The 15,125-nt window shown below is 39.0% G+C and overlaps 1 long non-coding RNA gene across 1 annotated transcript; it reads right to left on the bottom strand.

The window, feature by feature from the left end:
• Positions 1-13,860: 13,860 nt before the first annotated feature.
• LOC139081610 (uncharacterized) lies at positions 13,861-14,789 on the bottom strand. The gene is made up of 2 exons (XR_011536752.1): positions 14,478-14,789; positions 13,861-14,082 (listed from the first exon to the last, which is right to left on the bottom strand). It is a non-coding gene; the product is annotated as an uncharacterized lncRNA (long non-coding RNA).
• Between the last annotated feature and the right edge of the window lie 336 nt (positions 14,790-15,125).

Below are 15,125 nucleotides of genomic sequence, written 5' to 3'. Positions count from 1 at the left end.
TACTGTATGATTTCACTCATATGTGGAAGGTAAGCAAACAAACAAACACATAGGTAAGGAGAACAGATTGGTGGTTACCAGAGGAGAAGGGGATGGGGAAGGGCAAAAGGGGTAAAGGGGCACATATGTACGCTGATGGATAGAAACTAGACTTTCGGTGGTGAACATGATGCAGTATATACAGAAGCTGAAATATAATAATGTACACCTGAAATCTACACAATGTTATAAACCAATGTAATCTCAATAAAATAATTTTTTTAGAGTATGGTTTAATAAAAAGATAGCAAGAGCGCAGGATACTGATGGTAACCCTGAGTAGCTGGCCATCCTTGGTCTAACAAGGCATGTGAAACAAACAAGCCTCCATTTGTTTATGTTGTTGGGTTTTCTGTTATATATACCTAAAAACAGTCCTAACTGATACATAGTTCTTAAGAAACGGTTAATGGCTCAGTATATACATCTTGACATCGCTCTTGATTCCAAATCCAGTGCATGAAAAAATCCTGTCTGCCCTGCCATCAAAATATATCCCAGATTTCAACCACTTCTCATTGTCCCTGCTGCTATTAACCTGGTTTAAGCCACTGGAATGCTGTAGTATTCTCTTAACAGGCTACCTGTGTCTATCTTTTCGCCTCTTCAGTCTACTCTCAACACAGCAGCCAGAGTGATTCCATTAAAATGTAAGGCAGATGGTATCATTTCACTCATCAAAACCTTCCTTTGGTGTCCCTGTTACTCAGAGTAGAAGCCATAGTCCCTAAAATGACCTGCAGGCTACTTGCATGATTTAGCTCCTGTTTTTCAATTTTTTGTTTTAGATAGTTTCTTTTACTCTGCCTTCAAGTGTGCTGATATTTTCCTCTTCAGGATCTAATCTACTTTTATGCCCATCCAGTGAATTTTTCATTTTGAATATTATATTTTTCAGCTAGTGAGGTTTCATTTTTTTCATGGTTTCTATTTCTCTCTTCATTACATTCATTTCCCTTTAAATCCTTGAATATATTTGTAATAGCTGCTTTAAGTCTCTTCTGTTAATCTCTGTCATTTCTAAGTCTGTTTCTATTGACACGTTTTTCTCCTTGGTTGTGAGTCACGTTTATTGTGTTTTGGTGTATCTAGTAATTTTTTATTGGATGCTGAACATCATAACTGTTATGTCACTGAATATTTAGATTTATTGGTAGGCAATTTAATTTACTTGCAGATTGACTAGGGCATTTTTTTTTTTTTTGAGGAAGATTAGCCTGAGCTAACTACTGCCAATCCTCCTCTTTTTGCTGAGGAAGACTGGCCCTGAGCTAACATCCATGCCCATCTTCCTCTACTTTATATGTGGGATGCCTACCACAGCATGGCTTGCCAAGCGGTGCCATGTCCATACCCGGGATCCAAACTGGCAATCCCCAGGCAGCTGAGAAGCGGAACGTGCAAACTTAACTGCTGCGCCACTGGGCCGTCCCATGACTAGGGCATTTTGAAGCTTGTGTTTAAGCTTTGTTCAGAAAGCTCTAGAGTTGTCTTTAGGACCAGTGAACCCTTTACTAAGGATTGAACAATTTAATTTTCTAGCTTCTCAACCAAGACTTTCCACTCTAGCCAGTCTTACATCAAATATCGCCCAGCCCTGTGCAAGCTCTAGTGTTTGTACAACTTTCGGCTCTCTGATGGTGTTTTTCCTTGGTTCTTTACCCATTCTTCTAGTTTCATCCTATGTACACACTGCTTCGCATTCAGCTGAAGATCCAAGGGAACCCCATGCAGATTTCCAAAGCTCTTTTTCTGTATTGCTCCTTTATCTCTGGTATTCTAGTGCACAGTTTCCATACATCTCAGCCTCTTCCAACTCCAATCTTTGTCTCCTCAGCTCCGTGAGACCACCATGCTCTTCATAAGTCTCCTTTCCTTGTGTTGCAGCCTGGAAATTGTCCCAAGGCAGGAATCTGGGGTATCAGTAGGCTCACCTCATTTGTTTTCATTCTCTCAGGTTCACAGTCCTACACCACATGTTGCCTACTGTCTGAAAACAATGGTTTCGGGTATTCAACCTAGTTTTCTAGTCTATGGGATGAGGGTTACTCAGTCATAACTGGAAGTGGCTACAAATACTTCTTAAACTCGTAGTGCATTTCAGCCTCCATGCTGGTTACTAGCATGTGAAGTTGAGTGTGAGTACATTGGCAGGTGGCGGAGGAACTGAAACTCAGAGTGGGGAAATAATTTGCTTAATACAAAGCTGTAGTTGGACCTGGAGTAGTGTCCAGGTGCTTTGTGTTCTCAGGCTGTTCTTTATGCTCAAGTCATATAATTTTTTCCCCCAGTTTAGCTCCCCTGAGTTCCCTCCCCGCTTAGTTCCTGCCTTCTAACACTTGGAATAATGACTTCTTCAGCCAGCACCTCCCCCTGCCCCCATATCTCCCCCACACCCTCTTTCAGACTAACGGGGAAAGGTCTTTCAGGCCCAAGTATATCAGACAATTTAGAAGGACTGAAACCCACTCACTCCATCATGAGCCAGTGGGATGAGCGTTCGGATTTCCCCACTTTGACGTCTGCTTCAGATTTGCCCTAAAGACCCCTCACACCAACATGCAACTAGATGAGACCATGTCTGTGAAATTGTGTTGTGAACAGCAACTCTTAAATAAATGGGGTTCATAAAAAAATAATTAATGTACATCTGCCTCTGTGTGTCAGGTCATGAGGGGCTGAGGGTCACAAATAAAAGGCCTCTTTTCTCCAGAAGCACTCATTCTAGGGACCTGCTGCCCAGCTGAAGGGGTGCATTGGTAGGCAGCCTCCTGCTGCAGGCTTTCTCGGGGTCTGCCTCAGATGCAGACATCCCCCTTTCCCAAGGTCATGTCTTACCAGGGTAGCCCACATCTGGGGATGAAATGAGCTGGGAGTATAAAATTCCAGGCATTTGAGTCTGAAGCAGGACAACTCTGATGGACACCACTTGTTCTGGAGCTCCTGGCCCATCCTCAGAGCTCTGTCATGGCTGCATGGTGACTCAGCTTCTCCTCCCGCCCAGTCCTGCCCCAGCTCCCTTTCTTTCACAGGCGTTAATTCCTGATGAATGACTTGTGCCCAAGCACTGACCTGGACATAGGCAACCACCACTGGGCTCTGGCAGCTACGTACAGCCCAGGTTCCCTGAAGCCAGGGCCTCAAGGTCAGGCAGTGATGACTCCACAGGAAGGTTGCCCTGACACCACAGGTTTTGGCTCCTCACACTCTCCACCTCCCTTCTTTACCAATGTGGCAGAAAATTGAACTGAACATCTAGAAGGTTTTAGAAAATAATACTAGATATTTATTGAACGTACATTCTGATCCAGGCACTATGCTAGGTGCTCCACATGCGTGATCACATTTTATCCCCACAAACAATCCCGCAGGGAAGGTAATCTTATTATCCTCCTTCTAAAACGACCTTCCTCGGCCTCTGTCTGTGACGAGTTGGGGCAGGGCCATGGATAGATGATGTGTCTCAGGCCCCTCCAGGATTCTGGCCCCATCTTCTACGGCATGAGCCCCTGACAACGGCTTCCTTCTCGTCTCTGGCTGCTGCTTACATCCTCTTTGTCCTCCTTCCTCCCCCCAACTCTCAATTCTGCAGACCCAGCAGCCCCTGTGGAGGCCCCACTAGCAAATCAGAGGCACTTTCAGGGTCTAACCCCCACTTTCAAAAATAGGAAGGTGAGAAGCTCTCAGCCCACATCCTGTATTTGAGCAAAGTTTCCCCCGGTGGTTCAACCCAGGCAAGCTTTTATGTAACAGCTCACCGCCAGCCCAGCAACCACCAAATCTGGGCTCCCAAAAGGTCACTCACTCATTCATCCACTTATCAACAACGAACTCCCAACAATGGACGTACTGTGTACAGGGGAAAGGCACAGATGAATGACCTCTTCATTTATTGTTACCCTTGTTTATTTAACAATGACTTACTGAGACTTTATTTTGTTTGAAGCACAAGTCCTGAAGATATGACGGGGAGCAAGAGACAGTCTTGACCACACATTCCCCTGGAAGGGAGAAGGGTTACAGTCCATTCTTAAACTACTATAGTCCAGTCTCACGCACAAAGCTCAGAAGAATGTACACAAGATTTTTAGTTCAGGTTTGATAGTAACTTCTCACACAAAAGGGGTCCTCAGACAAGGTAGATATTTCGGTGTCTCCTTCGGTTTGTTTTCTTCCTTCCTGGTTTTTTGGGGGCTGGGTCTTTCTATGTAGGTTCTCTGGGTGCCTCACCCCAAGAAATACCTCTCTCCGAACCTGCTTTTTCCTCTTTTCCTGATGGACACTTGGCCTCATTTAACCTCCTTGTTTCATAGATGGGCCTCTCTTAGCACCATCCCACATGTCCCCAGGCTGACATATGCTGGAAGAGCCTTGTCTCTTCCTCGGCCTTAAGGCACATTATCAAAAGCCCCTTTCTGTGACACCAAGTTTAGGCCTGAACCAGGCCCCAGAAAGCAAGGTGGGGAGGTGCCAAGCCTCAGGAATGACTGCGTGTTGGGGCAAGCAGGAAAAATCCATTTGCCATATTTAGAACAGAACATTTTTTCTCCTTTTTCTGCATTTTCTCCTTCCACCTGCCTTAGTGTGCTCCTTCTGCTCCCTCCTCTGTTTTTGGAGGACGTGAGCCAGGTCATGGACTCATTTCCCTCTCCCTTCTCATCCTCCCAACTTTTCAGAGACAATACCAATTTCAAGAAGAGACTGAGAGGTTGGAGGAAACAGTACCTTCCCAGCCTGCAAGCCTACCGCCCACCAGGTGTTGAGCCGCCTACCAACCACCACTAGAGGGCGCTACTTCCCCGGCCTCCCGGTGCGGAGGCTCTGTCCCTGAGTCTAGGTTGGGGTGGTGGAGAAGCGCTGCAGGGGCCTGCAGCCAGGATTCCGTCTGGACCAGTGACAGCGCCTCGGTTTCCTCACGGAATAATATAAAGCCATCCTTCATTTTTATTTTCTCTTGTGGCAAAACTGAGTTCTGAATTTTCTCCTCAAGCAAATCCCTAAAGTCTATTTCTGACCAGACCTTGGGTTAGTAAGTACCGTTTTCCCACCTTTAGGGATTCAGGTCTTCCCTGGGGTCTGGAGCAGAGCTAGATCGTGCCTTCCTAGGCCCCTGTAAACCAAGGTGATCCTGGGCTGGCCTTGTAAACCAAGAAGTGGGCATCCTCACACTCCCACCCATCTGGCGATTCTCAGTTCCCAAGATGCTCCTAAGCTCTCATCAGCTGCACTTGGTCCCAGTGCCAACCCCTGAGACTGTGCTGAGGTCTGGCTGCAGTGGATGTTTCCCACTCTTCTTCTGCGTCCTTGAAATGCCCAGACCCTCCTTCTCATCTTATCTCAAATCTGGCCTTCTGGAGGAAGCCAGCCTGATCCCTGCCAGGACACCACAGTCCTTCCATTCGCCACTGTCTTCCATTCCATTTGGACTGCTGGGCTGTTTGTGTTTAATTCTCTGCTTCTTCATCCTACATCATACATAGCTCTTCTCAATTATGTCCTCTTTCCCAGGTTAGATGAAGCTGTAAATGAATATTGACAGATCGGATTCCATAAAATCTTTTTTAATTGCACAAAGACAATATAAACACAATATGATGGGAAAAAATTAAAATAACTAAGAGAGAGAAAAGATTAATTGATATAATACAGGGAGAACTCCTAAAAAGCAATACCAAAAAAGATGGATGATCTAATGGGGATGGGCAAGCAACTCAGAGAAGAAATAGTATAGGCCAATAAATACATGAAAAACTAATTGCTCAACCTTTAATTTTAATGTAAATCAAAATAAGAAGTCATCATTGCTTAATATAAAAGATATGAAAGACTGATAATACCTATTATTTGTTAGAATAGGGGTAATAGGCACACTGTATATACTGTTGGAGGGAGTATAAACTGACAGACATTTCAAAGATTAGTAAAGAAATAGCAAATGCATGCTGTTTTATACAAACTCATCTCATTGCAGTATTGTATGTAATTGAATAATTTAGCAACAACTAAAATATCTTACGGTGGGGATTGTAGCCACTGAAAAGGGCATGTAAATAGGTGCTTTATCATAAACTGTTGAGTGTGTGTGGGCACACATGTGTGTGTGGAAAGACAGAGTGAGAGAAAGAGAGGGAGAAGAGAGTTAGGAATGATATACACTAAACCATTAACAGTGGTTTCTTTAAAAAAGGAGTAGGTACTTTCATTTTCTGCTTTATATACTTTCATATTCTTTAGGGTTTTGGTGCAACATACATTTGCTATAATTATAACTTTTTCCTCAAACTTCCAGTTTTGAGTAAAAAGGAACAATTTGTTTATGCATTTGTCGCCACCACTAAGGATATAAGCTATTAGAAAGCTGGAAACAAATCGTATTTATATTTATAATGTAGCTGACACAAACACTCCATTAATATATTTTGAATTGATTCCTTTTCATACACTTTAAAGGTTGATGCTCTGTTTAGCATATACTTCATTCCCTATAGTATTACTTTTAGTTGTATTTACATATTTGCCTCCCTAAGTAGAGGACAAGTTCCTTGAGGCAGATCAAATGCATCCCCTATAAGCTCCTGCCAGTTCATTGCAAAGCATATATGTTCCATAAAGTTCACTGGACTTGTCGGCTGCTGAGTGATTGAAAGCCTCACTCCCTCCCCAGGCCCCAAGCTCTCCACCTATAATTTTCTTCCTCTTCCACAGTGGAACAATGAGTTTAGAACCTATTAATGTCTCTTGTGATTGTCAAAGAGCATGAGTCTAGTAAGGGACGTCTCCAATTGGGGCTTTAGGAAGGAATAGACAATGTAACAAGGGAGCAGAAGACCTTGCTTGGAATAGAATCCACAGCTTCAGCCTGGGAGGAGCTTGTTTAAGAAGGAAGTCTGCAAACAATTGTCATGATCCTGATAATGAAAACGAAAATATGATTGACTAAGTTTCTCCTTTTAGTCTTGAAGACAAGTTTATCATTTTCTAGAATTAAAATGAAGGGAGAGAAAAGATACATCTCTTCTTCTACCAACATCATAAGGCACAATGTCAGGAAAGAGGAGATAAATCCTTAATTACTTTCTTTGGGATGCTATCAGTGGGCCTGGTCATCTGATTAAAATACTGAGATGGACACCTGCAAAGAAATGCAAGCTAATGTGCATTCCTAGGCAATCTCATGAAATGCTGGTGTTATCTTTTACAGCAGGGCAGGGGATACGATAAGATGGAAAGACCTCAGTTCAAATGAATAAAGTATTAGTCAAACAAATAGATTAGGTGATGAGATCTTATGGAAATACCAGAGAATACCAAAGGAGGCTGGGGTTTAATTTCAAGTTCTGTCTCTCACTAGATGTGGGATCTTGGACCTGTAATTAAACATTTCTGGGCCATGATTTTTCTCTTCTCTAAAGTGAGGAAATTAAAGTTGATAGGTAATTTTCAAAATTTTTGTTGTTATTTTTAATGTTTCAGAACACTTTAGTCAAGTGAAAGTTTAGAGAAGCTCCATGTGTACCAACGTGGAAATGAAATTGTTTCAGTTGAACTCGTCTGGGTTCCTGGAACCATCTCTTCCCATGAGGCTCCCTTTAGTGGGGATCCAAGGAACTCAGACTCTACAGAGCTCAGGACAAAAGTTGTTGGAGACGATAATCCCTGGAATAACTTCCATTTCTTACTGTTTACAAGTCAAGGATCCTAATAAAATTAGTTACTAAAAGTTGCAAATTCAGACATTATGTTGGGTTTGGACTTCAGCCTGGGAAATATGGAGGCACAAATATTCAATGACGACATGGTTAGTTATTTTTCTACCTTGGTTGCCCTGTGACAGAAAACCTTTCATAAGTGCTGGAAAATTTCCATAAGATCTCATCGCCTAATCTAGTTTATTAAACTAATTATAAGCTACTGAAAAGGTCCTAGAAGATCTTTCCTACTGAAACTATTGAAATCTAATTCTGAGCATTATAGTAAGCCCCTTACTTTACCAAGATCTAACTCAGAAAATGTGATTATCTTGGAATAAACTCAAACTTTAGCTTGTCCCAGGATACCTACCTCTGACTGCAGTTAGTTCAGCACTGGTCCAACAACCACTATTTGGAAACCATTGACCTATCCTAATTTCAAAAAGTGCATAGCTTTATATTTATCCCTCCCAAAAAACCACTGATTTTCTATATAAATCCTCAAATCTCCATATTAGCTTTCTCCTAAACAAACAAACGAAAATGCTTTCCTAAGTCTCTTTTTAATGTGCAAGGAGAATGAACATATCTGTGTACATAGTATCTATATTATACATAATATTAACCTGTGCTATATTTTGTGAACCTCACTGAAGAACCAGAAGAAAATTAAGGCTTTCCACATCATTTACTTGGCCCCCTTTCAGTGGGCTGAACAGAGTGATTTGCATACTGACCCAGGTGCTGTAGGCTTCTGGAGCCCTTGAGAGTCAGAATAGGTATGAATGAAATTTTGACAGATTGAGTTCCACGCTAAATGTTAAAAAACATGACTGAGTCATGAAGTTCAACAAAGAGATAGAAACCATTAAAAACAAACAAACAGAAATTCTAGAGCTGAAGAACACAACGACTGAACTGAAAAATTTAATACAGAGATACAATAGCAGATTTGATCAAGCGGAAGAAAAAATTAGTGAGCTCAAGACAGGTCATATGTAAATACCCACTCAGAAGACACATTATAATTAAATTGTCAAAAGTCAAAGACAAAGAGGGAATTTTGAAAGGAGCAAGAGAAAAATGGCTCGTCACATACAAGAGAACCCCCATAAGGCTATCAGCAGATTTCTTAGCAGAAACCTTGCCAGCCAGGATAAAGGAGAGGTAATATATTAAAAATGTTGAAAGAAAAAATCCTGCTAAACAAGAATACTATACCTGGCAAAACTCTCCTTCAAAAATGAAGGAGAGATAAAGACTTTCACAGATAAACAAAAACTGAGAAAATGTGTCACCATTACACCTGCCTTACAAGAAATACTAAAGAGAATTCTTCAAGTTGAAATGAAAGGATGCTAAACAGCAATATGAAAGCATATGAAAGTAAAAACTTCACAGGTAAAGGTAAATATTCAGTCATGCATCACTTACTGACAGGGATACATTCTGAGAAGTGCATTGTTAGGCAATTTTGTTCTTGTGTGAACATCATAGAGTATACTTACACAAACCTAGATGGTATAGCCTGCTACACACCTAGGCTATATGGCACAAGTCTTATAGGACCAGTGTCATATATGTGGTCTATCACTGACTGAGATATTGTTATATTGAACATGACTGTATATACAAATACAGAATAATGTAATACTGTAAGGGTGTTGTGTAAATCACTTTTACCATAGAGTAAAAGTTAAAAGACAAAAGTATTAAGAATGATTGTAACTACAAAAATTGGTTAATGGGTACACAATATGAAAAGAAGTAAATTCCCATGGTGTAGCAGTTAAGTTCTGCATGCTCCACTTTGGCAGCCTGGTTCATGGGTTCAGATCTCAGGTGTGGACCTACACCGCTTGTCAGCCATGCTGTGTCAGCAACCCACATATAAAGTGGATGAAGACTGGCACAGATGTTAGATCAGGGCTAACCTTCCTCAGCAAAAAAAAAAAAAAAAAAAAAAAGAATTGAATTCTGATATCAGTAACTTAAAGTGTGAGGGGAGTTAAAGTATAGAGTTTTCATATGTGATTGAAGTTAAGTTGTTATCAGCTCAAAGTAGACTGTTATAAGAAGTCTTATGGAAACCTCATGGTAACCACAAAGAAAAAACCTATAGTACATACAAAAAAGATAAAGAAAAAAGCATCAGAGTATATTACTACAGAAAAAAATCATCAAATCACAAAGACAGCAAGAGAGGAAGAGAGAAACAAAAGAACTAAAAAACAGACAAAATAAATACCAAAATGGCAATAGTAAGTCCTTATCTGTCAATAATTACTTTAAATGTAAATGTATTAAACTCATCAGACAAAAGTCGTAGAGTGGCTGGATGGATTAAAAAAACAAGATTCAGCTATATGTTGTCTACAAGAGACTCACTTTAGATTTAAGGACACACATAGGCTGAAACTGAAGGGATAGAAAAGATATTCTATGAAAATGGTAACCAAAAGAGAGCAGGGGCGGCTATACTTATATCAGACAAAGTAGACTTTAAGTCAAAAACTGTCACAAGAGACAAAGAAGGTCAGCACATAATGATAAAAGGGTCAATTCAACAGGAAGATATAACAATTATGAATGGGTATGCACCCAACAACAGAGCACCTAAATATATAAAGCAAACATTGTTAGATCTGAGGGAGAAATAGACAGCAATGCAATAATAGTAGGAAACTTCAACATCCCCCTTACAATAAAGGACAGATCATATAGACAGAAAATCAATAAGGACATAGCATTGAACTACATTATAGACCATTTAGACTTGATAGACATACACAGAACATTCCATTCAATGGCGATAGAATACATATACTTCTCACATGTATGTAGAACATTCTCTAGGATAGATCACATGCTAGGTCGCAAAACAAGTCTTAACAAATTTAAGAAGATCCAATTCACCTCAAGTATCTTTTCTGACCACAGTGTAATGAAAATAGAAGTCAATAATAAATGGAAAATTTTAAAATTCACAAATACATGGAAATCAAACGACATATTCTTGAACAACTACTGGATCAAAGAAGAAATCAAAGGCAAAACTAGAAAATATCTTGAGACAAATGAAAATTAAAACATAACATGCCAAAACTTATGGGATGCAGCAAAAGCAGTACTAAGAGGGAAGTGTATAGTGATAAATGCCTAAATTAAAAATAAGATCTTAAATAAACAACCTAATATTGCACCTCAAGGAGCTAGGAAAAGAATAAACTAAACCCAAAGTTAGCAGAAGGAAAGAAATAATAAAGATTAGAGCAGAAATAAATGAAATAGAGAAAAGCAAAGCAACAGAAATTGATGAAATTGAGTTGGTTCTTTGAAAAGGTAAACAAAATCAACACACTCTTAGCTAGACTAATAGAAAAAAGAAGACTCAAATAAATAAAATCAGAAATAGAAGAGGAAACATTACAACCAATGTCTCAGAAATAAAAAAGATCATAAGGGACAATTACACACCAAAAAATTAGACAATCTGGAATAAATGGATAAAAATTTCTAGAAACATACAACCTACCAAAATTAAATCAAAAAGAAATAGAAAGCCTGAACAGACCAGTAACAAATAGGAAGATTGAATCAATAATCAAAAGCCTTCCAACAACAACAACAAAAGCCCAGAACCAGATGGCTTCACAGGTGAATTTTACCAAACCTTTAAGAATTAACACCAATCCTTCTTAACTTCTCCTTAAAAATAGAAGAGGGAACACGTCCAAATTTCTTTTATGAGTCAGCAGCACTCTGATACCAAAGCCAGACCAAGAACCACAAGAAAAGAAAACTAGAGGCCAATATCCCTGATGAACATAGATGCAAAAATCCTCAACAAAATATAAGCAAACTGAATTCAGTAGCACATTAAACAGATCATACACCATGATCAAGTAGGATTTCTCTCTGGAATACAAGGATGGTTCAATGCATGAAAATCAATCAATTTGATATACCACATTAAGAAAGTGAAAGATAAAAATCACATGATCATTTCAATAGATGCAGAAAAAGCATTTGACAAAAGTCAGTGCTCTTTCATGATATCAAACAAAAACCTCTCAGCAAATTAGATATAGAAGAAACTTATCTCAATATAATAAAGGCCACATATGAAAAACCCCTAGCTAACAGCATACTCAATGGTGAAAAACTGAAAGCTTTTCCTTTAAGATCTGGAACAAGGTAAGGATGCCTGCTTTTAACACTTCATTTCAACATGGTACTGGAAGTCCTAGCCAGGGCAGTTAGGTAGGAAAGACATCATGTTCATGGATTGGAAGAATTAACATTGTTAAAAAGTCCATACTACCCAAAGCAATCTACAGATTCAATGCAATCCCTATCAAAATACCAATGACATTTTTTAATAGAAATAGAGAAAACAACCCTAAAATTCATATGGAGTCACAAAAGACCCTGAATAGCCAAAACAATTTTGAGCAGAAGAACAAAGCTGGAGGCACCACATTTCCTGATTTCAAACTATGTTACAAAACCACAGTAATCAAAGCAGTATGTTATTGTCACAAAAATAGGCATATAGACAAACGGAACACAGCAGAGAGCCCAGGAATAAATCCACACATATATGTGGTCTGCTGTTCTTTGTCAAGGGTACCAATAATATACAACAGGGAAAGGACAGTCTCTTCAATAAATGGTGTTGGGAATACTGGATATTCACATGCAGAAGAATGAAATTAGATCCTTATTTTGCACCACACATAAAAATCAACTAAAAATGATAAAAGGCTTAGATGTAAGATCTGAAACTGTAAAACATCTAGAAGAAAACATAGGGGAAATCTTCATGACATTAGTCTCAGCAATAATTTCTTGTATATGACATCAAAAACAACAAAACAAAAATAGACAAATGGAATTATCTCAAACTGAAAAGTCTCTTCCCACCACAGGAAACAATAACAAAATGAAAACGCAAACTATGGAATGAGAGAAAATATTTCCAAACCATATATTGGATAAAAGGTCAATATCCAAAATATGTAAAGAACTGCTACAATTCAATAGCAGAAAAACAAATAATCGATTAAAAAATGGGCCAAGGGATTGAGTAGGCATTTCTTCAAAGAAGACATACAAATGGCCAACAGATATATGAAAAGGTGCTCATGTATCAGGGGAATAAGTTACTCACCATCACAGAAATGCAAATCAAAACCACCATGAGTCATCAGCTCACACTTAAGATGACTTTTATCACAAAAACCGAAAGATAACAAATATTTATGAAGATATGGAGAAAATGGAACCCTTGTACCCTGTGGGTGGGAATGCAAATTGGTGCAGCCACTATGGAAGACAGTACAGGGGTTCCTCAAAACATTAAAAATAGGACTATGACATGATCCAGCAATTCCTCTTCTGGGTATATAGCCAAAGGAATTGAAATCAGGATCCTGAAGGATATCTGCACTCCCATATTCATCGCAGCGTTATTCAAAATAACCAAGACATGGAAGCAACCTAAATGTCTACAAACAGATGAATGGGTAAAGAGAACTTGGTATATACATACAACAGAATATTATTTAACCTTAAAAAAGAAAGAAACCTTGCCAGTTGTAACAATATAGATGAACCTGAAGGACACTATACTAAGTGAAATAAGCCAGACACAGAAGCACAAATACTACATGATACCACTTACATGATGAACCTAAAATAGTCAAATTCATAGAAACAGAGACTGGAATGGTGGTTGTCAGGGCGCCGAGGGGAAGGGGAAACAAGGCGGTATTAGTCAAGTGTACAAAGTTTCTGTTACACAAGATGAATAAGTCCTAGAGACCTACTGTACAGTATATCCTATAGCTTACAATATTGTATTCTTAAAATTTTTTTAAAAGAGTAGATCTTATGCTAAGTGTTCTTATCACAAAATAATAATAATAAGAGGGCTAGAGGGAACTTTTGGAGGTGATGGTTTCACAAATGTATACTTATCTCCAAACTCATCAAGTTGTACACATTAATGATGTACAGCTTTTTATATGTAAAAATAAAATACAACAACAACAAAAAAACTGAGCCCAAGTTCTTCTCTAATTCACAGATAAATTTTTAAGCATTATCTTTTTCCAGGGCACATCCAAACACTTTAAAAAGTGACATTTATCGTGCTTTCTTTCTGATCACAAAAGCAGTACATGACTGTTAAAGAAAATATGGAAATTATGAAGCTTCTTTCTCTGATGGCACCAAAGGGAAAGCCAAGCATCCTTCTCCATCCTGCCCTGCTCTCAGGATCCAAGTTGCATCCTTCTCCGTCCTGATCCTCTCTTGATCCGGATTTGGCTTCAAGGACTAGGTTAACCTGTTGATCAGTTAGTATATGAAAGGTCAACTCAGTATCAATGACTCCAAATTTAAAACTCCTGCTTTTGGTGCACCCTGTCCTCATCTACAACATGGCCTGATGAACTTTAGCTTTAATATTCTATGATTCTGTCACCACACAAAAAGACTCCATTTAACAATTTGTTTTACTGAATTATTTGGGGGCTATAATTCACATCTAACTCATCTGGGAGGTCCCCTTTTGATACGGACCCATGCAAAAGAAAATGTTCTCAGGAAATATATAGGTTATAATATAATGTTACATATTTTTAAAAGCAGAAACAAAAGTGTATATGAAATGTACAACAATGTTAAAACACACAGATAATCAATGAACAGAATATAGGCACAGAGAATAAAGAAACTCACCCAAATAAGTTTTCCACCTGAAAGTGGCATTTCAAATCAGTAGGGAATATGATCCAGCTATTCCACTACTGGGTATTTATCCAAAGAACTTGAAAACATGAATGCGTAAAGATACTTGCACCCCTATGTTCATTGCAGCATTATTCACAATAGCCAGGACTTGGAAGCAACCTAGGTGCCCATCAAGGGACGAATGGATAAAGAAGATGTGGTATATATACATAATGGAATACTACTCAGCCATAAGAAACTATGAAATCTGGCCATTTTGACAACATGGATGGACCTTGAGGGTATTGTGCTAAGTGAAATGTCAGAGGGAGAAAGTCAAATACCACATGATCTCACTCATAAGTAGAAGGTAAAAACAATGACAAACAAACACATAGCAACAGAGATTGGATTGGTGGTTACCATAGGGGAAGGGAGGAGGGGGGAGGGCAAAAGGGGTGATTAGGCTCACATGTGTGGTGATGGATTATAATTAGCTTTGGGTGGTGAACATGATGTAATCTACACACAATTCAAAATATATTACGATGTACATCTGAAAGCTATAAAATGTTATAATCCAATGTTACTGCAATAAAAAAAACAAATCAGTAGGGAAAAGGCATAAAAATAATTATTTATTTTTTAATAAATAGT

This window comes from Equus przewalskii, unplaced genomic scaffold, assembly GCF_037783145.1.
Source record: "Equus przewalskii isolate Varuska unplaced genomic scaffold, EquPr2 ChrUn-13, whole genome shotgun sequence".
Taxonomy (NCBI): Eukaryota; Metazoa; Chordata; class Mammalia; order Perissodactyla; family Equidae; genus Equus; species Equus przewalskii.
Note: the sequence above shows the minus strand (reverse complement) of the source record. Positions and strands in the feature narration are given on the sequence as shown.